The 25972-nt window shown below is 39.5% G+C and overlaps 1 protein-coding gene across 6 annotated transcripts in view; it reads left to right on the top strand.

Annotated features, from left to right (window-relative positions):
• The window catches only part of CEP57L1 (centrosomal protein 57 like 1), a 98814-nt gene that overhangs the window by 12900 nt on the left and 59942 nt on the right, over window positions 1-25972 (top strand). For 2 of the 6 annotated variants that reach the window (XM_070376502.1, XM_070376504.1), the window contains exon 2: window positions 2376-2445. The exons of the other annotated variants lie outside the window; for them this stretch is intronic. The gene's annotated coding sequence lies outside the window, so the exon portion shown is untranslated. The remainder of the gene's footprint in view (window positions 1-2375; window positions 2446-25972) is intronic. 6 annotated transcript variants of the gene reach the window in all.

The following is a 25972-nucleotide window of genomic DNA, read 5'->3' as shown; positions in this document are numbered from 1 at the left end:
TTCTGTGCAGGTTTTTGTGGACATAAGTTTTCACTTGGGCAGGTTTTTTTGTGGATATAAGTTTTTATTTGGATAAATAGGAGCATGATTGCTAGATTATATGGTAATCTTAACGGTTGTTATTTTTGTTCAGTCACTAAGTCATTTTTGACTCTTTGAAACCCCATGGACTGCAGCATGCCAGGTTTCCCTGTCCTTTACTATCTCCTGGAGTTTGTTCAAACTCATGTCCATTGCATAGGTGATGTCATTCAACCATCTCATCCTCTGTTGTTCCTTCTTCTGCCCTCAATCTTTCTCAGCATCAGGGTCTTTTCCAATGAATTGGCTCTTTGCATCAGGTGGCCAAAGTATTGGAACTTCAGCTCTAGCATCAGTCCTTCTGGTGAATATTCAGGGTTTATTTCCTTTAGCATTGACTGGTTTGATCTCCTTGCTGTCCAAGGAACTCTCAAGAGTCTTCTCCAGCACCACAATTCAAAAAGTCAGTTCTTTGGTTCTAAGGCTTTTTTATGGTCCTATTCTCACCAAAGCCTTTGACTGTGTGGATCACAATAAACTGTGGAAAATTCTGAAAGAGATGGGAATACCAGACCACCTAATCTGCCTCTTGAGAAATTTGTATGCAGGTCAGGAAGCAACAGTTAGAACTGGACATGGAACAACAGACTGGTTCCAAATAGGAAAAGGAGTTCGTCAAGGCTGTGTATTGTCACCCTGTTTATTTAACTTATATGCAGAGTACATCATGAGAAATGCTGGACTGGAAGAAGCACAAGCTGGAATCAAGATTGCCGGGAGAAATATCAATAACTTCAGATATGCAGATGACACCACCCTTATGGCAGAAAGTGAAGAGGAACTCAAAAGCCTCTTGATGAAAGTGAAAGTGGAGAGTGAAAAAGTTGGCTTAAAGCTCAACATTCAGAAAACGAAGATCATGGCATCTGGTCCCATCACTTCACGGGAAATAGATGGGGAAACAGTGGAAACAGTGTCAGACTTTATTTTTCTGGTCTCCAAAATCACTGCAGATGGTGACTGAAGCCATGAAATTAAAAGACGCTTACTCCTTGGAAGGAAAGTTATGACCAACCTAGATAGCATATTCAAAAGCAGAGACATTACTTTGCCAACAAAGGTCCGTCTAGTCAAGGCTATGGTTTTTCCTGTGGTCATGTATGGATGTGAGAGTTGGACTGTGAAGACGGCTGAGCGCCGAAGAATTGATGCTTTTGAACTGTGGTGTTGGAGAAGACTCTTGAGAGTCCCTTGAACTGCAAGGAGATCCAACCAGTCCATTCTGAAGGAGATCAGCCCTGGGATTTCTTTGGAAGGAATGATGCTAAAGCTAAAACTCCAGTACTTTGGCCACCTCATGCGAAGAGTTGACTCATTGGAAAAGACTCTGATGCTGGGAGGGATTGGGGGCAAGAGGAGAAGGGGACGACAGAGGATGAGATGGCTGGATGGCATCACTGACTCGATGGACGTGAGTCTGAGTGAACTCTGGGAGTTGGTGATGGACAGGGAGGCCTGGTGTGCTGCAATTCATGGGGTCACAAAGAGTCGGACACGACTGAGCGACTGATCTGATCTGATCTGATTCTCACATCCGTACATGACAACTGGAAAAGACCATAGCTTTGACTATATAGATATTTGTTGGCAAAATGATGTCTCTGCTTTTTAATATGCTTTCTAGGTATGTCATATCTTTTCTTCCAAGGAGCAAGTGTTTTTTAATTTCATGGCTGAAGTCACTATCTGGAGTGATTTTGGAGCCCAAGAAAATAAAATTTGTTACTGTTTCCCCTTTTCTCCCATCTTTTTGCCATGAAGCGATGGGACTGGATGCCATGATCTTAGCTTTTGAATATTGAGTTTTAAGCCAGTGGTTTCACTCTCCTCTTTCACCTTCAACAGGAGGTTCTTTAGTTCCTCTTTGCTTTCTGCCTTAGAGTAGTATCATCTGAGGTTGTTGATATTTCTACCAGCAATCTTGATTCCAGCTTGTGCTTCATCCAGCCTGGCATCTTGCATGATGTACTCTGCACATAAGTTAAACAAGCAGGGTGACAATATACAGCCTTGAAGTACTCCTTTTCCCAGTTTTGAACCAGTCAGTTGCTCTATGTCCAGTTCTAACTGTTGCTTCTGGACCTGCATACAGGTTTATCAAGAGACAGGTAAGGTGGTCTGATACTCCCATCTCTTTAAGAATTTTCCAGATTGTTATGATCCACAGAGTTAAAGGTTTTAGTGTAGTCAGTGGAGCAGGTATAGATGTTTTTCTGGAATTCCCCCCCTTTTTTTCACTCTATGATCCAGTGGTTGTTGGCAATTTAATCTCTGGTTCCTCTGCCTTTTCTTAGATCCAGCTTGTACATCTGGGAGTTCTCGATACTGCTTAAGCCTAGCCTGAAGGATTTTGAGCATTTATTTGTGAGTATGTAAAACGAGCACAATTGTATGGTAGTTTGAATGTTCTTTGGCATTGCCTTTCTTTAGGATTGGAATGAAAACTGACCTTTTCCAGTCTTGTGGCCACTGCTGAGTTTTCCAAATTTGCTGGCATGTTGAGTGCAGCCTTTTTACAGCATCATCTTTTAGGATTTGGTATAGCTTAGCTGGAATTCCATCACGTGAACCAGCTTTGTTTGTAGTAACGGTTCCTGAGGCCCACTTGACATCACACTCCAGGATATCTAGCTCTAGGCCACACCATGATCACTTATGGTTAGCTTTGTAATAATTTCCCAGCTATTTTCCAAAGTGACTCTTCGATTTTGCATTCCCCCAGCAATGAATGAGAGTTCGTCTTCCTTTACATCCTTCTCAGCGTTTGGTGTTTGTCATTGTTTTGGATTTTAGCCATTCTAGTAGGTAAATAACGATATCTCATTTTAATTTGCAATTCCCTAGTGAAATATGATATTGAGCATTTTTTAATATGCTCATTTGCCACCTGTATATCTTCTTGGTGAAGTGTCTGTTCAGGTCTTTTTAAAGATTAGTGTTAAAACTGATTGGTTTGATTTTTTGTTGTTGAGTTTTAGGAGTTCTTTGTATATTTTGGACACAAGTTCTATATCAGATATGTTTCTCAAATACTTTCTCCCAGTCTGTGGCTCATCTTTTCATTGTCTTGCCAGTGTCTTTTGCAAAGCAGAAGTTTTTAATTTTAATAGAGGCAAACATGTCAGTTTTTCTTTCATGGATTATGCCTTTGGTGTTGTATCTAAAAAGTCATTGCCAAACTCAAAGTCACCTAGGTTTTCTCCTGTGTTACCCTCTAGAAGTTTTATAGCTTTGTGTTTTGTGCTACAGGTTTATGTTTCGAGGTAGAGTGTTTTTGGTGAAAGATATAAGAGTCAGACACAACTGAGCAACTTTTTTTTTCTTATAAGATCTGTGTCTGATGCACTTATATTTTTATTAATAAAGTTCCTTCTGATCTGAAATTATTCATTTTGATCAATAATATTAAAAGGTGACAGAAATTTAGAAAGAACAAATCATATGCTGAATCTTTACCACTATGTAAGTTTTGTTCTTCCAAAGTGTTCCTTGAGCAAGAGACTTGAAGTCAACCCAAAGATGGGGTCAGGGAGAGCTTTATCTGGAACAATCAGGAGACTGGACTAACAGCTCCATTTCAGTACTCTACTGTTATATATTGTTAAGCTGGCTGAGTGGTATATGCGCAGATTGTTTGGAAAGACTGCCTACAATTAGGAATATTTTGCTTCAATCAAAACCCCCTGTTATTTGTTCATTTGAGATTTCTTTGCAACTTTGCCTAGTTGTTGTTGTTTAGTTGCTAAGTTTTGCAACTCCATGGACTATAGCCTGCCAGGCTCCTCTGTCACTGGGATACTGGAGTGTTTTAAGGGTGAAAAGAACATAATTCAAATCAGTCTTGTTTTAAACATATCTTCTCCAGGGGATTTTCCCAACACAGGAATCATACCTATGTCTCCTGCATTGGCAGGTGGATTCTTTACCATTGAGCCACCAGGGAAGCCCTTGCCTAGTCATATAGGCTTGCAAAAGCCCACCTGTGGTTTCTCTCCAGTATTTTCACCTTTTTATACTGTGAAATATTGAAGCCGTCTGAACCTTAAATATTATCTCTCTATATTTTGACTGACTTCAATTTATGTTTTTAAAGGAAATTTTCCTAATCATCTATCATTTAGTAACATAAATAGATTTACTTCCAAATACTAGGTGTTTTTTTTTTTTTTTAATTTTGGCTTGTAGAAAAATAGTTTATCAACCATTTATTTAGTATGTGTGTACCTTGGTGTGTATGTGTGTGTGTTGTCCAGATGGATCATAAAGGTTTTTAAATTTTGAATCTTTAGATTTTATTTTTAAGGTGTTTGTAACAAAATTGATTTGAATTGTTCCCTTAACAAGACTGATTTGAATTATGTTCTTTTCACCCTTAAAACACCTATTTCCTAAAACATTATCATACATACTATTCTTAGAAAAGCATTTCTTTTTCTTTTTTGTGTTATTTTGTTCCTATTTTTCAAGAATGAATGAACCACTTAAATCAGATTTACTATTTTAGTAAATTTTTCCCTTTTAGTATTTTTCTCTAGTTCATCTGATGTTACCAAATTTACTATGCAGTATGCATGCGTGCTTAGTTGTGTCTGACTCTTTGTGACCCTTTGAACTGTAGCCCACCAGACTTCTCTGTCCATAGGGTTTTCCAGGCAAGAACACTGGAGTGAGTTTCCACTTCTTTCTCCAAAGGATCTTCCTGACCCACAGATTGAGCACGCATCTCCTGCATTGGCAGACAGGTTCTTTACCCACTGAGCCATTGGAAAGCCTACCGAATTTACTGCAATATGTTTTAAGTGTCTAAATCGCCTGTATTTCTGGCATACTTTAATAGATTTTTTTAAATTATGGTTTTTAAAAATCTATATTCACTTTGCCCTTAATGAAATATTTGTGAATCAACTCACTAGGCAGCTACACACAATTTATGACAAATTTTATAAACAAATTTCAATGCTGGTTTCATTTTTTTTTCTATTCTTGTTTTCCTTATCCACATATTTTATGTGAATATATACATATATAGAGATAAGCTATTAAAAGTTTGTGTCATTTAAAAACTAAATATTTCAAACAAAAAATAAGAATAGCATAATATTAATAAAACCCTTTCACCTAGCTCCTGGAATGAAAAATTTGTTAACATTTGGTTTCATTTGCTTGTTGCTCGCCTCATCTATTTATTTATTTTCTTTTTTTATTGAAGTATAGTTGATGTACAATATTATATGTTACAGGTGTACTGTATAGTGATTCATATTTTTGATGGTTATACTCCATTAACTATTATAAAATATTGGCTATATTTCCCATGTTGTACAATATATCTTTGTAGTTTATTTTATACATAATAGGTTTACCTCTTAATCCTCTATCTTGATATTCCCCCGTTCCCTCTCCCCGCTAGTAACCACTATTTTGTTCTCTGTATCTTGAAGCTGTTTATTTTTTCTTACATTCACTAGTTGTAATTTTTAGATTTCACATGTAAGTAATATCATACAATACTTGTTTTTCTCTTGAGATACATGCATCTTTTTGAATTAGTGCTTTTGTTTTATTTTTTTCAGATATATATGATGTATATATATATTTCAGATATAGGAATATGCAGTACTATTTTTAGTTTTTTGAGACACCTCCATACTGTTTTCCTTAGTGGTTACACCAATTTACATTCCTATAAACAGTGTATGAGGGTTCCTTTTTCTCCATATCCTCACCAACACTTGTTTTTTGTGTTCTTTTAGTTGATAGCCATTCCGACAACTGTGAGGTAATATCTCATTATGGTTTTGATTTGCATTTCCCTGATGATTAGCTATGCTGAACGTCTTCCTTTTTGGAAAAATATCTGTTCATTCTTCTGCACATTTTTTAATGGAGTTGTTTGTTTGGTGTTGAGTTGTATGAGCTGTTCATATGTGTTGGATATTATTGGTCATATCATTTGCAGATATTTTCTCCCTTTCAGTAGGCTGTCTTTTCATTTTGTCAGTGATTTCCTTTGCTGTGCAAAAGCCAAATACAATTTAAGGTTAAATCCTGATTTCAGAGTAGTAGGATATATGCATTACATATATTAATAAATGTTTATAAATTATTAGATGTGTTTCATTTTATGTATTTCTACATTAATTGAATCACTGCAACAAATATTTACTGAATGACTATCTTATAATAGGTCAGTGGATAATAGAAAAATAAAATGTCTCTGCTCTTAAGGAACTATAAAGGAAGGCTGCTGCTGCTGCTAAGTCGCTTCAGTTGTGTCCGACTCCTAGCAACCCCCTAGACAGCAGCCCATCAGGCTTCCCCGTCCCTGGGATTCTCCAGGCAAGAATACCGGAGTGGGTTGCCATTTCATTCTCCAATGCATGAAAGTGAAAAGTGAAAGTGAAGTCGCTCAGTCATGTCCAACTCCTAGCGACCCCATGGACTGCAGCCTACCAGGCTCCTGCATCCATGGGATTTTCCAGGCAAGAGTACTGGAGTGGGTTGCCATTGCCTTCTCCATAAAGGAAGGCAGGTATGTCCAAATCTTGCTAAAATAAAGCTAAGTTTCTTCAGTTCAGTTCAGTCACTCAGTCATGTCTGACTCTTTGCGACCCCATGAATTGCAGCACGCCAGGCCTCCCTGTCCATCACCAACTCCCAGAGTTCACTCAAACTGACGTCCAAATTACACAAACTATAATTAACAAGTGTGTTAAAGATAATGCTAAATTAATGACAATTGATGGCTTTGTTAAAGTTGAAAATCACCAATTAAACCCATCTATTGTTAATTTTTTTATTCTTTCATTGTTAGAGGCAGTTGGGGGCTTGGTGGGTAGGAGGGAAAAATGGAAGGAAATATTTATTTTTGAGTATATGTGTGTGCTTTTTTTTAAAGGCGAGAATAGAATTTACTTAAAAGATATATTTTTCTCCGTTGTTATCTTCATAGTGGTATATTTGAAGAGAAAATAGTTCTGTTAGATAAAATGTTTGTTTTCTTTGGAAAAGAATTTGGAAATTGAATTATACTCAGTCAGACATGTTTGTGTGTGGATTTATACAAAGGCAAAGTGTTAACCTTAAGCTTGCATCTTTCTGCTCTCAACAGTTGTATTAGTTACTGCCCCCTCCATTATCAGTGTGTGTACTCAGGGAGTGCAAACTTATTTTAATATTGGCTCAAACAAATAACATTAGGAAAATAAATCTGTTAATATTATTTGTGATCTGAGGACAAATATAGTGAAAATTAGATCCTCTATGATTTATTGAAAGCAGTACAGAAACAGAAAGGGCACCATATTTAGAGTCTGGAGACCTGATTTGAATACTGTTTTTACCATTTATTAGACAAGTCACTTAATCTTGCTTTTTTCTTCATGTGTTAAAAAATAACTGTAATAAAAGTAGTGCCACTTTTTAAACTTGTTAGAACAAGATTTGATGTATAAAGGCTTTGTAAATTATTATAAATACTTTTCAAGTATTGCTTGATAATTTTTAGATTTTTGCCTTTTAGTACAGATATGAAGAATATGCTATAAAAGACTATAAATATTCTGCAGAATTGAGTTTAGCAGTTTCAATTTATCTGTATTTATGAGTCCATGCAGTCGCAGAGAGTTAGATACGACTGAATAACAATATGAGCTTTACTGTGAGTACATGCTCAGTCATCTGACTTTTTGCGACCTCATGGACTGTAGGCGCACCAACCTCCCCTGTCCATGGAATTTTCCATGCAAGAATACTGGAGTGGGTTTGCCATTTCCTACTCTAGGGGATCTTCCTGACCCAGGGATTGAACCCATGTCTCTTGCAGCTCTTGGGATTTCCCAGGGACTTCCCAGGTGATTTCCAAGGGGCTTCCTAGATGGCACAGTGGGAAGGAATCCTCCTGCCTCATTGTAGTTTTGATTTGCATTTCTCTGATAATGAGTGATATTGAACATCTTTTCATGTGTTTAGTAGCCATCTGTAAGTCTTCTCTGGAGAAGTGTCCATTTAGGTCTTCTGCCCACTTTTTTGATTGAGTTGTTTTTCTGGTATTGAACTACATGAGCTGCTTGTTTATTCTAGGGATTAATTCTTTGTCAGGTGTTTCCTTTGCTGTTATTTTCTACCATTCTGAGGGTTGTCTTTTCACCTTGCTTATAGTTTTCTTCATTGTGCAAAGCTTTTAAGTTTAATTAGGTTCCATTTGTTTATTTTTGTTTTTATTTCCATTACCCTGGGAGGTGGGTCCTATAGAGGATCTTGCTGTGATTTATGTCAGAGAGTGTTCTGCCTGTGTCTTTCTCTAAGACTTAGTTTTTATAGTTTCTGGTCTACATTTAGGTCTTTAATCCATTCTGAGTTTATTTTCATGTATGGTGTTAGAAAGTGTTCTAACTTCATTCTTTTACATGTAGTTGACCAATTTTCCTAGCACCACTTGAAGCGACTGTCTTTTCTCCATTGTTTATTTTTGCCTCCTTTGTCAAAGATAAGATGCCCATGGGTATGTGGATTTATTTCTTGGCTTTCTATCTTGTTCCATTGGTCTGTATTTCTGTTTTTTGCTGGTACCATACTGTCTTGATGACTGAAGCTTTGTAGTACAGTCTGAAGTCAGGAAGGTTGATTCCTACAGTTCCCCTCATCTTTCTCGAAGTTGCTTTGGCTATTTGGGGTCTTTTGTGTTTCCATACAAATTGTAAAACTATTTGCTCTAGTTCTGTGAAAAATACTGTTGGTAGTTTGAAAGCAGTTGCATTGAATCTATAGATTGCTTTGGGTAGTATAGTCATTATCACTATGTTGATTCTTCCAATCCAAGAGCATGTTGTATCTCTCCATCTATTTGTGTCACCTTTGATTTCTTTCATTAGTGTCTTCTATAGGAATCCTCTCACACCAGTCAGAATGGTCATCATCAAAAAATCTACAAAGAATAAATGCTGGAAAGAGTGCTGTTGGTGGGAATGCAGAATGATACAAAAACTATGGAGAACAGTATGGAGATTACTTTAAAAAGCTAGGAATAAAACTACTGTATGATCTAGCAGTCCCACTACTGGGCATATAACCTGAAAAAACCAGAATTGAAAAAGACACAGGTTCCCCAGTGTTCACTGTAGCACCATTTACAATAGCTAGGACATGAAAGGAACCTAGATATCCATCAGCAGATGAATCGATAAGAAACTTGTGGTACATATACACAATGGAATATTCAGTTCAGTTCGATTTAGTCGCTCAGTCATGTCCGACTCTTTGCGACCCCATGGACTGCAGCACACCAGGCCTCCCTGTCCATCACCAACTCCCAGAGCTTGCTCAAACTCATGTCCATTGAGTCAGTGATGCCATCCAACCATCTCATCCTCTGTTGTCCCCTTCTCCTCCTGACTTCAATTTTTCCCAGCATCAGGGTCTTTTCCAGTGAGTCAGTTCTTTGCATCAGGTGGCTAAAGTACTGGAGTTTCAGCTTCAGCATCAGTCCTGAGTTAATAGGACTGAGTTCGTTTAGGATGGACTGGTTGGATCTCCTTGCTTTCCAGGGAACTCTCAAGAGTCTTCTCCAACACCACAGTTCAAAAGCATCAGTTGTTCAGCGCTCAGCCTTCTTTATAGTCCAACTCTCACATCCATACATGACTACTGGAAAAGCCATAGCTTTGATTAGATACTATGTCTAGTTGTGTTGGTAAAACTAGTTGGTAAATCTAGTTTTGTTGGTAAAACTGTTGGTTTACCTTTCTTGGTAAAGTAATGTCTCTGCTTTTTAATATGCTATCTAGGTTGGTCATAATTTTTCTTCCAAGGAGCAAGCGTCTTTTAACTTCATGGCTGCAGTCATCATCTGCAGTGATTTTGGAGACCAGAAAAATAAAGTCTGTCACTGTTTCCACTGTTTCCCCATCTACTTGCCATGAAGTGATGGGACCGGATGCCATGATCTTCGTTTTCTGAATGTTGAGTTTTAAGCCAACTTTCCTCTTTCACTTTCATCAAGGGGCTCTTTAGTTCTCCTTTGCTTTCTGCCATAAGGGTGTTGTCATCTGCATATCTGAGGTTATTGATATTTCTCCCGGCAGTCTTGATTCCAGCTTGTGCTTAATCCAGTCCAGCATTTCTCATGATGTACTCTGCATATAAAGTAAATCAGCCGGGTGACAATATACAGCCTTGACGTACTCCTTTTCCTATTTGGAACCAGTCGGTTGTTCCATGTCCAGTTCTAACTGTTGCTTCCTGACCTGCATACAGATTTCTCAAGAGGCAAGGTAAGGTGGTCTGGTATTCCCATCTCTTGAGGAATTTTCCGCAGTTTGTTGTGATCCAAACAGTCAAAGACTTTGGCATAGTCAATAAAGCAGAAATAGATATTTTTTCCGGAATTCTCTCACTTTTTCAATGATCCAATGGATGTTGGCAATTTGACTTCTGGTTCTTCTGCCTTTTCTAAATCCAGCTTGAATGTCTGGAAGTTCACAGTTCATGTACTGTTGAAGCCTGGGTTGGAGAATTTTGACCCTTACTTTGCTGCCGTATGAGATGAGTGCAATTGTGCAATAGTTTGAGCATTCTTTGGCATTGCCTTTCTTTGGGATTGGAATGAAAACTGACCTTTTCCAGTCCTGTGACCACTGCTGAGTTCTCCAAATTTGCTAGCCTATTGAATGTAGCACTTTCACAGCATCATCTTTTAGGATTTGAAATAGCTCAACTGGAATTCCATCACCTCCACTAGCTTTGTTCAAAGTGATACTTCCAAAGGCCCACTTGACTTCACATTCCAGGATGTCTGGCTCTAGGTGTGTGATCACACCTTCATGATTACCTGGATCATGAAGATCTTTTTTGTATAGTTTTTCTGTGTATTGTTGCCACCTCTTCTTAATGTTGTTTGCTGTGTTAGGTCCATACCATTTCTGTCCTTTATTGTGGCAAAATGGCTGTCTGAGGAGGCCTTATAAATAGCTGTGAAAAGAAGAGAAGCAAAAAGCAAAGGAGAAGAGGAATGATATAAACATCTGAATGCAGAGTTCCAAAGAATAGCAAGAAGAGATGAGAAAGCCTTCCTCAGTGATCAATGCAAAGAAATAGAGGCAAACAACAGAATGGGAAAGACTAGAGATCTCTTCAAGAAAATTAGAGATACCAAGGGAACATTTCATGCAAAGATGGGCTCGATAAAGGACAGAAATGGTATGGGCCTAACAGAAGCAGAAGATATTAAGAAGAGGTGGCAAGAATACACAGAAGAACTGTACAAAAAAGATCTTCATAACCAAGATAATCACGATGGTGTGATCACTCACCTAGAGCCAGACATCCTGGAATGTGAAGTCAAGTGGGCCTTAGAAAGCATCACTATGAACAAAGCTAGTGGAGGTGATGGAATTCCAGTTGAGCTATTTCAAATCCTGAAAGAGGATGCTGTGAAAGTGCTGCAGTCAATATGCCAGCAAATTTGGAAAACTCAGCAGTGGCCACAGGACTGGAAAAGGTCAGTTTTCATTCCAATCCCAAAGAAAGGCAATGCCAAACAATGCTCAAACTACCACACAATTGCACTCATCTCACACGCTAGTAAAGTAATGCTCAAAATTCTCCAAGCCAGGCTTCAGCAATACATGAACCGTGAACTTCCATATGTTCAAGCTGGTTTTAGAAAAGGCAGAGGAACCAGAGATCAAATTACCAACATCCGCTGGATCATCGAAAAAGCAAGAGAGTTCCAAAAAAACATCTATTTCTGCTTTATTGACTACGCCAAAGCATTTGTGTGGATCACAATAAACTATAGAAAATTCTGAAAGAGCTGGGAACACCAGACCACCTGACCTGCCTTTTGAGAAACCTATATGCAGGTCAGGAAGCAATAGTTAGAACTGGACATGGAACAACAGACTGGTTCCAAATCGGAAAAGGAGTACATCGAGGTTGTATATTGTCACCCTGCTTCTTTAACTTTTATGCAGAGTACATCATGAGAAACGCTGGACTGGAAGAAACACAAGCTGGAATCAAGATTGCCGGGAGAAATATCAGTAACCTCAGATATGCAGATGACACCACCCTTATGGCAGAAAGTGAAGAGGAACTCAAAAGCCTCTTGATGAAAGTGAAAGTGGAGAGTGAAAAAGTTGGCTTAAAGCTCAACATTCAGAAAACAAAGATCATGGCATCCGGTCCCATCACTTCATGGGAAATAGATGGGGAAACAGTGGAAACAGTGTCAGACTTTATTTTTCTGGGCTCCAGAATCACTGCAGATGGTGACTGAAGCCATGAAATTAAAAGACGCTTACTCCATGGAAGGAAAGTTATGACCAACCTAGATAGCATATTCAAAAGCAGAGACAGTACTTTGCCAACAAAGGTCCGTCTAGTCAAGGCTATGGTTTTTCCTGTGGTCATGTATGGATGTGAGAGTTGGACTGTGAAGAAGGCTGAGTGCCAAAGAATTGATGCTTTTGAACTGTGGTGTTGGAGAAGACTCTTGAGAGTCCCTTGGACTGCAAGGAGATCCAACCAGTCCATTCTGAAGGAGATCAGCCCTGGGATTTCTTTGGAAGGAATGATGCTAAAGCTGAAACTCCAGTACTTTGGCCACCTCATGCAAAGAGTTGACTCATTGGAAAAGACTCTGATGCTGGGAGGGGTTGGGGGCAGGAGGAGAAGGGGACGACAGAAGATGAGATGGCTGGATGGCATCACTGACTCGATGGACGTGAGTCTGAGTGAACTCCGGGAGTTGGTGATGGACAGGGAGGTCTGGCATGCTGCGATTCATGGGGTTGCAAAGAGTCAGACACGACTGAGTGACTGAACTGAACTGAATTCTACATATGTATAGTTTCTATTTTTTTTATTAATCTGATGTGTCGTAAAGTTTTAATAAGAAGCTAATAGAAACTTTGCCTAAAATAGAATATTATAAATTGGAGAAATAGTCTCAAGACATGGTGAGAATTGTGAACTGTAAGACTTTGTCTCAGTCTAAGCAACAGTAACCTCTTCATCTAAAATAACCCCAGGCAATTTGACAGTGTGTATCAGAAGCATCAAACTGTCTTTAACTTAATACTATTTTCTAGACTGTATCTTAATGAAAAAAAAAAAGGTAGTTTACATAAATATTTATCTACTGCTACTAAAAAAATATACTTTAAATGAATATTTAATGATACAAGAAAATATTTATCATATATTATTAAGTAGAAAGGCAGTTTGCATAAACATTTTATATTATGCAATCTGCATTTAGAATCAAACCCCATACCCTCCAGAGATGCTTGGAGAGCTCAAACAAAACCTTATGCACACCAGAACCCAGAGACCACACAGAGACTGAGCCAGACCTGCCTTTGAGTGTTTGACTGTCTCCTGCGGAGGCATGGGTCAGCAGTGGCTTTCCACGGGGACAGGAACTCTGGCTGCAGCAGATCTGGGACACTCAGCCTGTGGCATAAGTCCTCTTGGAGGAGGTTGCGATTAGTCCCACCATAGAGCCACCAAGCAGCTGCAGAACACCACCAGCCACCCATAAGCTGCAGAACAATTATACCAAAGAAATTCTCACACTGTTAAGAAAGTTCTAGGACCCACAACAGATTTCTCAACCTGGGGATCTGGCAAAGGGACTGAGAACCCCTAGGGAGTTTGACTTTGGAGGTCAGTGGGATTTGACTACAGAACTTCCACAGAGCTGGGGAAATGGACTCTTGGAGGGCACAAACAAAACCTTGGGTGCACCATGAGAAAGGAGCAATGTCCTCACAAGAGACTGAGCCAGACTTGCCTGTGAGTGTCCAGGAGTCTCCAGCGGAGGCATGAGGCAACACTGGCCTGCTGTGGGGTCAGAGGCACTGAATATAACAGTGTGGGCATAAGTCCTTTTGAAGGAGGTCACCATTACTGTCATTACCCCTACCATAGTTTGGCCTCAGGCCAGATTACAGGGAGGGAACACAGTCTCCCCAACAACAGAAAATTGGATTAAAGATTTACTGAGCATGGTCCTGCCCATCAGAACAAGACCCAGATTCCCCACAGTCAGTCTCTCCCATCAGGAAGCTTCCACAAGCCTCTTATCCTTATCCATCAGAGAGCAGACAGAATGAAAACCACAATCTCAGAGAACTAACCAAAGTGATCATCACGTGGATCACAGCCTTTCTAACTCATTGAAACTATGAGCCATGCTGTGTAGGGCCACCCAAGACTGACAGGTCATTGTGGAGAGTTCTGACAAAACATGGTCCACTGGAGAAGGGAATGGCAAACAACTTCGGTATTCTTGCCTTGAGAACCCCATGAACAGTATGAAAAGGCAAAAAGATATGACACTGAAAGATGAACTCCCCAGGTCAGTAAGTGCCCAATATGCTACTGGAGAAGAGTGGAGAAATAACTCTAGAAAGAATGAAAATACAGAGGCAAAACAAAAACAATGCCCAGTTGTTTATGTGACTGGTGATGGAAGTAAAGTTCGATACTGTAAAGAACAATTGCCTAGAAACCTGGAATGCTGGGTCCTTGAATCAAGGTAAATTGGAAGTGGTCAACAGGAGACGGCAAGAGTCAACATTGACATTTTAGGAATCAGTGAACTAAAATGAACCAGAATGGGTGAGTTTAATTAAGATGACCGTTATATCCACTACTATGAGCAAGAATCCCTTAGAAGAAATGGGTAGCCCTCATAGTCAACCAAAGAATCCAAAATGCAGTACTTGGGTGCAATCTCTGTTCGTTTCCAAGGCAAACCATTCAATATCAAAGTAATCCAAGTCTATGCCACAACCACTAATGCCAAAGAAGCTGAACGGTTCTATGAAGACCTACAAGACCTTCTAGAACTAACACCAAAAAGAGATGTCCTTTTATCATAGGGGACTGGAATGCAAAAGTAGGAAGTCAAGAGATACCTGGAGTGACAGGCAAGTTTGGCCTTGGAGTACAAAATGAAGCAGGGCAAAGGCTCACTGAGTTTTGCCAAGAGAATGCACTGGTCATAGTAAACACCCTCTTCCAACAACACAAAAAACAGCTCTATAAGTGGACGTCACCAGATGCTCAATACTGAAATCAAGTTGATTATATTCTTTGTAGCCAAAGATGGAGAAGCTCTATACAGTTGCAGAAATGAGACAGGAAGCTGACTGTGTCTCAAATCATGAACTCTTTATTACCAAATTCAGACTTAAATTGAAGAAAGTGGGGAAGACCACTTGACCATTCAGGTATGACCTAAATCAAACCCCTTACATTTATGCAATGGAAGTAACAAATAGATTCAAGGGATTAGATCTGATAGACAGTGCCTGAAGAACTATGGAAGGAGGTTCATGATATTGTACAGGAGGTGGTGATTAAAACCATCCCCAAGAAAAAGAAATGCAAAAAGGCAAAAGGGTTGTCTGAGGAGGACTTACAAATAGCTGAGAAAAGAAGAGAAGCAAAAGGCAAAGAAGAAAAGGAAAGGTGTACCCATCTGAATGCAGACTTCCAAAGAATAGCAAGGAGAGATAAGAAAGCCTTCCTCAGTGATCATTGCAAAGAAATAGAGGGATACAATAGAATGGAAAAGACTAGAGATCTCTTCAAGAAAAAATATGAAGGGAACATTTCATGCAAAGATGGGTATAATAAAGGACAGAAATGGCATGGACCTAACAGAAGCAGAAGACATTAAGAAGAGGTGGCAACAATACAGAGAAGAACTATACAAAAAAGATCTTCATGACCCAGATAACCACGATGGTGTGATAACTCACCAAAGCCAGACATTTTGGAGTGTGAAGTCAAGTGGACCTTAGGAAGCATCACTATGAACAAAGCTAGTGTAAGTGATGGAATTCGAATTGAGCTATTTCAAATCCTAAAAGATGATGCTGTGAAAGTGCTGCACTCAGTATGCCAACAAATTTGGAAAACTCAGCAGTGGTCACAGGACTGGAAAAGGTCAGTTTTCATTCCAATCCCAAAGAAGGGCAATGCCAAAGAATATTCAAACTGGTGCACAATTGCACTCATCTCACATACTGGCAAAGTAATGCTCAAAATTCTCCAAGTGAGGCTTCAACAGTACATGAACTGAGAACTTCCAGTTGTTCAAGCTTGATTAAGAAAAGGCAGAGGAACCAGAGATCAAATTGCCAACATCTGTTGGATCATCTAAAACGCAAGAGAGTTCCAGAAAAACATCTGCTTTATTAGCTACACCAAAGCCTTTGACTGTATGGATAACAACAAACTGTGGAAAATTCTTAAAGAGATAGGAATACCAGACCACCTGACCTGCCTCCTGAGAAACCAGAATGCACATCAAGAAGCAACAGTTAGAACTGGACAAGGAACAACAGTCTGGTTTCAAATAGGAAAAGGAGTACATCAAGGCTGTATATTGTTACCCAGATGATTTACCTTATATGCAGAGTATGTCATGTGAAATGCCAGGCTGGATGAAGCACAAGCTGGTATCAAGATTGCTGGGAGAAAGATCAGTAACCTCAAAAATGCAGATGACACCACCCTTATGGCAGAAAGCAAAGAAAAACTAAAGAGCCTCTTGATGAAAGTGAAAGAGGAGAGTGAAAAAGTTGGCTTAAAACTCAACATTCAGAAAACTAAGATCATGGCATCTGATTCCATCACTTCATGGCAAATAGATGGCAAAACAATAGAAACAGAGACTTTATTTTCTTGGGTTCCAAAATCACCAAAGATGGTGATTGCAGCCATGAAATTCAAAAACGCTCCTTGGAAGAAAAGTTATGACCAACCTAGACAGCATATTAAAAAAGCAGAGACATTACTTTGCCGACAAAGGTTTGTCTAGTCAAAGCTAATGTTTTTCCAGTAGTCATGTATGGATGTGAGAGTTGGACTATAAAGCTGAGCACCAAAGAATTGATGCTTTTGAACTGTGGAGTTGGAGAAGGCTCTTGAGAGTCCCTTGGACTGCAAGGAGATCCAACCAGTCCATCCTAAAGGAAATCAATCCTGAATATTCATTTGAAGGACTGATGCTTGAAGCCAATCTCCACTACTTTGGCCATCTGATGAGAAGAACTGTCTCATTAGAAAAGACCCAGATGCTGAAAGATTGGAGTCAGGAGGAGAAGGGGACAACAGAGGAGGAGATGGTTGGATTGCATCACCAATTCTACGGACATGAGTTTGAGCAAGCTCTGGGAATTGGTGATGGACAGAAAAGCCTGGTGGCAAACTGCAGTCCATGGGGTCTCAAAGTGTAGGACACAACTGAGCAACTGAACTGACTGAACTTTGGTTAAAATAATAAAAACTGATTTGATAGATACCAAAGAAGGTGAAAGTCGCTCAGTTGTGTTCAACTTTTTGAGACCCCCTTGGACTGTTGCCCACCAGGCTTCTCTGTCCATGGAATTCTCCAGACAAGAATACTGGATGGGTTGCCATTTCCTTCTCCAGGGGATTTTCTCAACCCAAGGATCAAATTCAGGTCTCCTGCAATGCGGGCAGGTTCTTTACTGTCTGAGCTACCGTAGATACCAAAGTGAAAGTGAAGTCGCTCAGTCGTGTCCAACTCTTTGCGACCCCATGGACTGTAGTCCACCATGCTCCTCCGTCCGTGGGATTCTCCAGGCAAGAATACTGGAGTGGGTTGCTGTTTCCTTCTCCAGGAGATCTTCCCAACACAGGGATCGAACCCAGGACTCCCGCCTTGCAGGCAGATGCTTTACCATCTGAGCCACCAGGGAAGCGGCAGAAGGAGAGGGTGGGACAAATTGAGAGAGTAGCATTGAAACATATACATTGCTGCTACTGCTGCTGCTAAGTCGCTTCAGTTGTGTCTGACCCTGTGCGACCCCATAGACGGCAGCTCACCAGGCTCCCCTGTCCCTGGGATTCTCCAGGCAAGAACACTGGAGTGGGCTGCCATTTCCTTCTCCAAAATGATATATAAATACCTTAACAGTCTTAGACTGCTAGAGTTTATAGTGATTGTTATTTTCTTCTGTGACTTCCAAATTTTGTAGAATGAGCATGTATTACTCTTGTAATCAGGGGGATAAAACAGTTTATTGTTTTTGGTTTTTTGTCAAACCTCTTTCGAAATACTCTAATCTCTCAGCTAGCATAGTATCATGGATTTATATATAATGTAATTATAAGAAGTTGTTAGCTATATTCATGTACATAAGAATGATATTATTAATTATTGAACTTATCATTGCAGATACTCTTGGCTGTGCCTTTTGGTTTTGCTGTGCTGCACCACTTGTATATCTTTCAGTGAAATCTAGTTTGCAGCCAATAGGAAGTTTTTAGTTCAAAGATGAAAGTTAGTCATGTTAAAGGAAATTGAGTCTGTCTTAGAGCTCATTTGAGTTGGACTGGCACACCTGGTCAGTTACCACAATGAAAGCAGCATTGGAGGGTCAACCCCATGTTTTGTGGGACGCCAGCTTAGTACTTCCTTTCGTGGAAGGGAAGGGACAAGGGAAGTACTTCCCTTGTCTGACGAAGGGTCTTGGGTAATTAAATGAAGATGTAAGCGATGCTGTGTACAGCTACCCAAAATGGATAGATCTATATAGTGAAGAGTTCTGACAAAATGTGGTCCACTAGAGGAGAAAATGGCAAACCACTCCAGTATTCTTGCCAGGAGAACCCCATGAACAGTATGAAAAGGCAAAAAGGGCCTGGTGTGCAGCAATCCACCGAGTCACAAAGAGTTGGACGCAATTTAGCAACTGAACGACAACAACAGCTTCGTACTAGCTTAGAGTAAGTTCAAAGGCCCATGTTGGTTAGACATTGAATTTATTTCCCCTTAGACTGTGGCCTTTTTCTCTTTCTACCTCCATGTCTAGCATGAAATCTGGCACATTTAGGCACTCAGCAAATGGTGTTAGAACTGAAGTGGAATGAAATCTGAAAATTATGCAGATTCCTAGCATTAGCTTTACTAAAAAGTCATCTGAGTCTTAAGTGAGTTATGTAGACACAGTCACAGAAGTAGGCTGTTTGGATGCACGAAAAGTTCTTAGGAACAATGAAGCTATCTTATGTTTAGCTATCATAATAGGGTCTTCTCTATGCCTCTTGTACTTTGGCTGCTAGTGAAACACTGAGAGACCCTCAGCACATCTACATTTGGCTATATAGTTATAGTTAGCTAGAATGATATATATAGTTAGCTAGAATAAAGTATACACATTGAAAACTAATGAAGAATTGGAAAATTTAAGAGGAGGGTAATATAAATTTTCACAGATGCATTTTAAGTAAAATGTATTTTGACATCTTAACTAAGCTTCTGCCTCAGCTAGGCAGGAAAATCTGGTTTTGTCCTTTTGCCCTCTGTGTTATTCAATAACATATGCTATTTCTCATGTTAAGACCTTAACAGTTGTGCCAACAAATCCAGTTTGAAAAAAACATAAGGGCTTAATGGTGTCTCTTTACAGATTAGCCTGTCAACAACTCTGTCCATCAATAGATTACTTCAGCCCTTTAGAACAGTTGTTCACTTCAGGCATATGGGTTAAAAGTCGATGTGGTTAAGATACTGCAACTTGCTAATAGGAAAAAGAACTAGAATTATGAATATTGAGCTCTGGATGCTAAGGAGACAATCCTAGGTGTGTTGCTTTTTGAAAGAATAACTCAGGCATTCCTGTTAGTCATTCAAACCCTCTTTTGTCTCAGTGGTATAGACATCGTCCTTTTACCTCATATTGAGATGACCTGTCAGTAGGATTTATCTTGAAACTCTGCATGGCTTTTAGGCTTTTAATTCATTTCAGTTTAGTAAGCATTTATTAGGTATTGAATTAGGTACTAAGGTCATAAAGATGAATGAGACTTGATCCCTGTCCTCTTGGTTTTCAGTTTAATGGGGAGGACATAATCAGATTATTTCAATATAATATATTAAGCATATAGGTATGCAAAGGAAAAGCCTCATGGACAGATTAACTGATAAACTATGTCTTGCATAATAGGTAAGACTATTCCAGGGAAAAAGGACAATATGAACACTAGAAACATATGTTCACGCAGTGTAGGCAGAAGAAAAGAACTTGATGGACAGAGAATGGGTAATGGAGGGCCCTATATGCCCTGAGAACATGTATGATCTTTATCCTGAAAGCAGTGAGGAGTCACTGAAGTGTTTTAGACATTGAAGTGACATGGTGATGGTGGTGGTTCAATCGTTCAGTCATGTCTGGCTCTTGAAACCCCATGGACTCGATCCCACCAGGCTCCTCTGTCTGTGGGATTTCCCAGGCAAGAATATTGTAGTGTGTTGCCATTTCCTTCTCTTAAGTGACATGACTGGATTATAATTTTAGATAGGTCACTCTAGAGGCAGAGAAGAGTATAGCTTGAGTGGAACAAGATCAGTGACAGGGAAATCACTTTAGGAGGCCATTGTAGTCCAGGAAAAAAATGATGAAGGCCTAGGCTAAGACACCTAATTAGTGGTGGTAAGAATGCAATGGTATAGATGATTCAAGAAATGTTTAAGGTGTTGAAATCCTCAGGACTTGAGGGTTGAGGGGTAGGGAGAATGGTACCGTTAAGTGAGATTAAAAACATAAAAGAAAAAGTTTTCAGGGGAATTATGATATACTAAGTATCAGATATGAATTTGAGGTGCCTTTGGGACATCTGGGTAGATTTGAACTCTTAAAATTCAGAGAAATGGTGGTCAGTACTTGATAAGAAATAAATTATCATCTTGAGTAGAAATAAAAGACAAATATATTAGGACAACCCCCAAAGTAATATTGTTGTTTGAGGAGGACTTAATGTAGAGAAGGCTTTAGGTATGAAAATCGAGTTTGTACAGCAGTATTGTAAAGTTACTACTATAAGTAAGTTAAATATTGTGGGAAATTCACTTTGTGAGTTCACTTTGTGAAAAGTCATCATATATACCATTTATAGAGTACCTGTTGGCAAACTTCATAGTATGACATAATATTAGGATAAGATGGATATAGTTTAGGTTTTGATAGTTAAGACCGATTTTTGGATTATGTGGTTTCTCAGTATTATGGACATCAATGATAATTCAGTTCAGTTCAGTTCAGTTCAGTCGCTCAGTCTGTCCAGCTCTTTGTGACCCCATGAATCGCAGCATGCCAGACCTCCCTGTCCATCACCAACTCCTGGAGTTTACTCAAGTCCATCGAGTCGGTGATGCTATCCAGCCATCTCATCCTCTGTCGTCCCCTTCTCCTCCTGCCCGCAATCCCTCCCAGCATCAGAGTCTTTTCCAATGAGTCAACTCTTCGCACGAGGTGGCCAAAGTACTGGAGTTTCAGCTTTAGCATCATTCCTTCCAAAGAAATCCCAGGGCTGATCTCCTTCAGAATGGACTGGTTGGATCTCCTTGCAGTCCAAGGGACTCTCAAGAGTCTTCTCCAACACCACAGTTCAAAAGCATCAATTCTTCGGCGCTCAGCCTTCTTCACAGTCCAACTCTCACATCCATACATGACCACAGGAAAAACCATAGCCTTGACTAGACAAACCTTTGTTGGCAAAGTAATGTCTCTGCTTTTGAATATACAATATCACAGTAATCCAAGTCTATGCCCCAACCAGTAACACTGAAGAAGCTGAAGTTGAATGGTTCTATGAAGACCTACAAGACCTTTTAGAACTAACACCCAAAAAAGATGTCCTTTTCATTATAGGGGACTGGAATGCAAAAGTAGGAAGTCAAGAAACACCTGGAGTAACAGGCAAATTTGGCCTTGGAATACGGAATGAAGCAGGGCAAAGACTAATAGAGTTTTGCCAAGAAAATGCACTGGTCATAACAAACACCCTCTTCCAACAACACAAGAGAAGACTCTACACATGGACATCACCAGATGGTCAACACTGAAATCAGATTGATCATATTCTTTGCAGCCAAAGATGGAGAAGCTCTATACAGTCAGCAAAAACAAGACCAGGAGCTGACTGTGGCTCAGACCATGAACTCCTTATTGCCAAATTCAGACTTAAATTGAAGAAAGTAGGGAAAATCACTAGACCATTCAGGTATGACCTACATCAAATCCCTTATGATTATACAGTGGAAGTGAGAAATAGATTTAAGGGCCTGTATCTGATAGATAGAGTGCCTGATGAACTATGGAATGAGGTTCGTGACATTGTACAGGAGACAGGGATCAAGACCATTCCCATGGAAAAGAAATGCAAAAAAGCAAAATGGCTGTCTGAGGAGCCTTACAAATAGCTGTGAAAAGAAGAGAAGCAAAAAGCAAAGGAGAAAAGGAAAGATATAAACAACTGAATGCAGAGTTCCAAAGAATAGTAAGAAGAGATAAGAAAGCCTTCTTCAGCAATCAATGCAAAGAAATAGAGGAAAACAACAGAATGGGAAAGACTAGAGATCTCTTCAAGAAGATCAGAGATACCAAAGGAACATCTCATGCAAAGATGGGCTCGATAAAGGACAGAAATGGTATAGACCTAACAGAAGCAGAAGATATTAAGAAGAGATGGCAAGAATACACAGAAGAACGGTACAAAAAAGATCTTCATGACCCAGATAAAAACGATGGTGTGATCACTGACCTAGAGCCAGACATCCTGGAATGTGAAGTCAAGTGGGCCTTAGAAAGCATCACTATGAACAAAGCTAGTGGAGGTGATGGAATTCCAGTGGAGCTATTTCAAATCCTGAAAGAGGATGCTGTGAAAGTGCTGCAGTCAATATGCCAGCAAATTTGGAAAACTCAGCAGTGGTCACAGGACTGGAAAAGGTCAGTTTTCATTCCAATCCCAAAGAAAGGCAATGCCAAACAATGCTCAAACTACCACACAATTGCACTCATCTCACACACTAGTAAAGTAATGCTCAAAATTCTCTAAGCCAGGCTTCAGCAATATGTGAACTGTGAACCTCCTGATGTTCAAGCTGGTTTTAGAAAAGGCAGAGGAACCAGAGATCAAATTACCAACATCCGCTGGATCATTGAAAAAGCAAGAGAGTTCCAGAAAAGCATCTACTTCTGCTTTATTGACTATGCCAAAGCCTTTGTGTGTATCTCAATAAACTGTAGAAAATTCTGAAAGTGATGGGAATACCAGAACACCTGATCTGCCTCTTGAGAAACCTATATGCAGGTCAGGAAGCAACAGTTAGAACTGGACATGGAACAACAGACTGGTTCCAAATAGGAAAAGGAGTTTGTCAAGGCTGTATATTGTCACCCTGTTTATTTAACTTATATGCAGAGTACATCATGAGAAACGCTGGACTGGAAGAAGCACAAGCTGGAATCAAGATTGCCGGGAGAAATATCAATAACCTCAGATATGCAGATGACACCACCCTTATGGCAGAAAGTGAAGAGGAACTCAAAAGCCTCTTGATGAAAGTGAAAGTGGAGAGTGAAAAAGTTGGCTTAAAGCTCAACATTCAGAAAATGAAGATCATGGCATCTGGTCCCATCACTTCATGGGAAATAGATGGGGAAACAGTGGAAACAGTGTCAGACTTTATTTTTCTGGGCTCCAAAATCACTACAGATGGTGACTGCACCCATGAAATTAAAAGACACTTACTCCTTGGAAGGAAAGTTATGACCAACCTAGATAGTATATTCAAAAGCAGAGACATTACTTTGCCAACAAAGGTTTGTCTAGTCAAGGCTATGGTTTTTCCTGTGGTCATGTATGGATGTGAGAGTTGGACTGTGAAGAAGGCTGAGTGCCGAAGAATTGATGCTTTTGAAATGTGGTGTTGGAGAAGACTCTTGAGAGTCCCTTGGACTGCAAGGAGATCCAACCAGTCCATTCTGAAGGAGATCAGCCCTGGGATTTCTTTGGAAGGAATGATGCTAAAGCTGAAACTCCAGTACTTTGGCCACCTCATGTGAAGAGTTGACTCATTGGAAAAGACTCTGATGCTGGGAGAGATTGGGGGCAAGAGGAGAAGGGGATGACAGAGGATGAGATGGCTGGATGGCATCACTGACTCGATGGATGTGAGTCTGAGTGAACTCCGGGAGTTGGTGATGGACAAGGAGGCCCAGTGTGCTGCGATTCATGGTGTCACAAAGAGTCAGACATGACCGAGCGACTGATCTGATCTAGGTTGGTCATAACTTTCCTTCCAAAGAGTAAGCGTCTTTTAATTTCATGGCTACAGTCACCATCTTCAGTGATTTTGGAGCCCAGAAAAATAAAGTCTGACACTGTTTCCACTGTTTCCCCATCTATTTCCCATGAAGTGATGGGACCGGATGCCATGATCTTCGTTTTCTGAATGTTGAGCTTTAAGCCAACTTTTTCACTCTCCACTTTCACTTTCATCAAGAGGCTTTTGAGTTCCTCTACACTCTCTGCCATAAGGGTGGTGTCATCTGCATATCTGAGGTTATTGATATTTCTCCCAGCAATCTTGATTCCAGCTTGTGTTTCTTCCAGTCCAGCGTTTCTCATGATGTACTCTGCATATAAGTTAAATAAACAGGGTGACAATATACAGCCTTGAGGAACTCCTTTTCCTATTTGGAACCAGTCTGTTATTCCATGTCCAGTTCTAACTGTTGCTTCCTGACCTGTGAATAGTATTACTTAAAAAAAAAAAAAAAATTTCCCTCCAGAAAGCAGGAATAGAAGGAACATACCTCAACATAATAAAAGCCATATATGACAAACCCACAGCAGACGTTAGCCTCAGTAGTGAAAAATTGAAAGCATTTCCCCTAAAGTCAGGATAAGACAAGGGTGCCCACTTTCACCACTACTATTCAACATAGTTTTGGAAGTTTTGGCCACAGCAAACAGAGCAAAAAAAGAAATAAAAGGAGTCCAAATTGGAAAAGAAGTAAAACTCTCACTGTTTGCAGATGATATGATCCTCTACATAGAAAACACTAAAGACTCCACCAGAAAATTACTAAAGCTAATCAATGAATATAGTAAAGTTGTAGGATATAAAATCAACACAGAAATCCCTTGCATTCCTATACACTAACAATGAGAAAATAGAAAGAGAAATTAAGGAAACAATTCCATTCACCATTGCAATGAAAAGAATAAAATACCTAGGAATATATCTAGCTAAAGAAACAAAAGACCTGTATATATAAAACTATAAAACATTGGTGAAAGAAAGGACACTAATAGATGGAGAAATATACCGTGTTCATGGATCGGAAGAATCAGTATAGTGAAAATGAGTATACTACCCAAAGCAATATATGGATTCAATGCAATCCCTATCAAGCTACCAATTCTATTTTTCACAGAGCTAGAACAAATAATTTCGCAATTTGTATGGAAATACAAAAAACCTCGAATAGCCAAAGCAATCTTGAGAAAGAAGAATGAAACTGGAGGAATCAACCTGCCTGACTTCAGGCTCTACTACAAAGCCACAGTCATCATGACAGCATGGTACTGGCACAAAACAGAAATATAAATCAGTGGAACAAAATAGAAAGCCCAGAGATAAATCAACACACCTATGGACACCTTATCTTTGACAAAGGAGGCAAGAATATACAATGGAGAAAAGACAATCTCTAACAAGTGGTGCTGGGAAAACTGAACAACCACTTGTAAAAGAATGAAACTAGAACACTTTCTAACACCATACACAAAAATAAACTCAAAATGGATTAAAAATCTAAACGTTTAAGGCCAGAAACTATAAAACTCCTAGAGGAGAACATAGGCAAAACACTCTGTGACAAATCACAGCAGGATCCTCTATGACCCACCTCCCAGAATATTGGAAATAAAAGCAAAAATAAACAAATGGGGCCTAATTAAAATTAAAAGCTTCTGCACAACAAAGGAAATTATAATCAAGGTGAAAAGGCAGCCTTCAGAATGGGAGAAAATAATAGCAAATGAAACAACTGAC

Source organism: Bos mutus, chromosome 9, assembly GCF_027580195.1.
Source record: "Bos mutus isolate GX-2022 chromosome 9, NWIPB_WYAK_1.1, whole genome shotgun sequence".
NCBI lineage: Eukaryota > Metazoa > Chordata > Mammalia > Artiodactyla > Bovidae > Bos > Bos mutus.
Note: the sequence above shows the minus strand (reverse complement) of the source record. Positions and strands in the feature narration are given on the sequence as shown.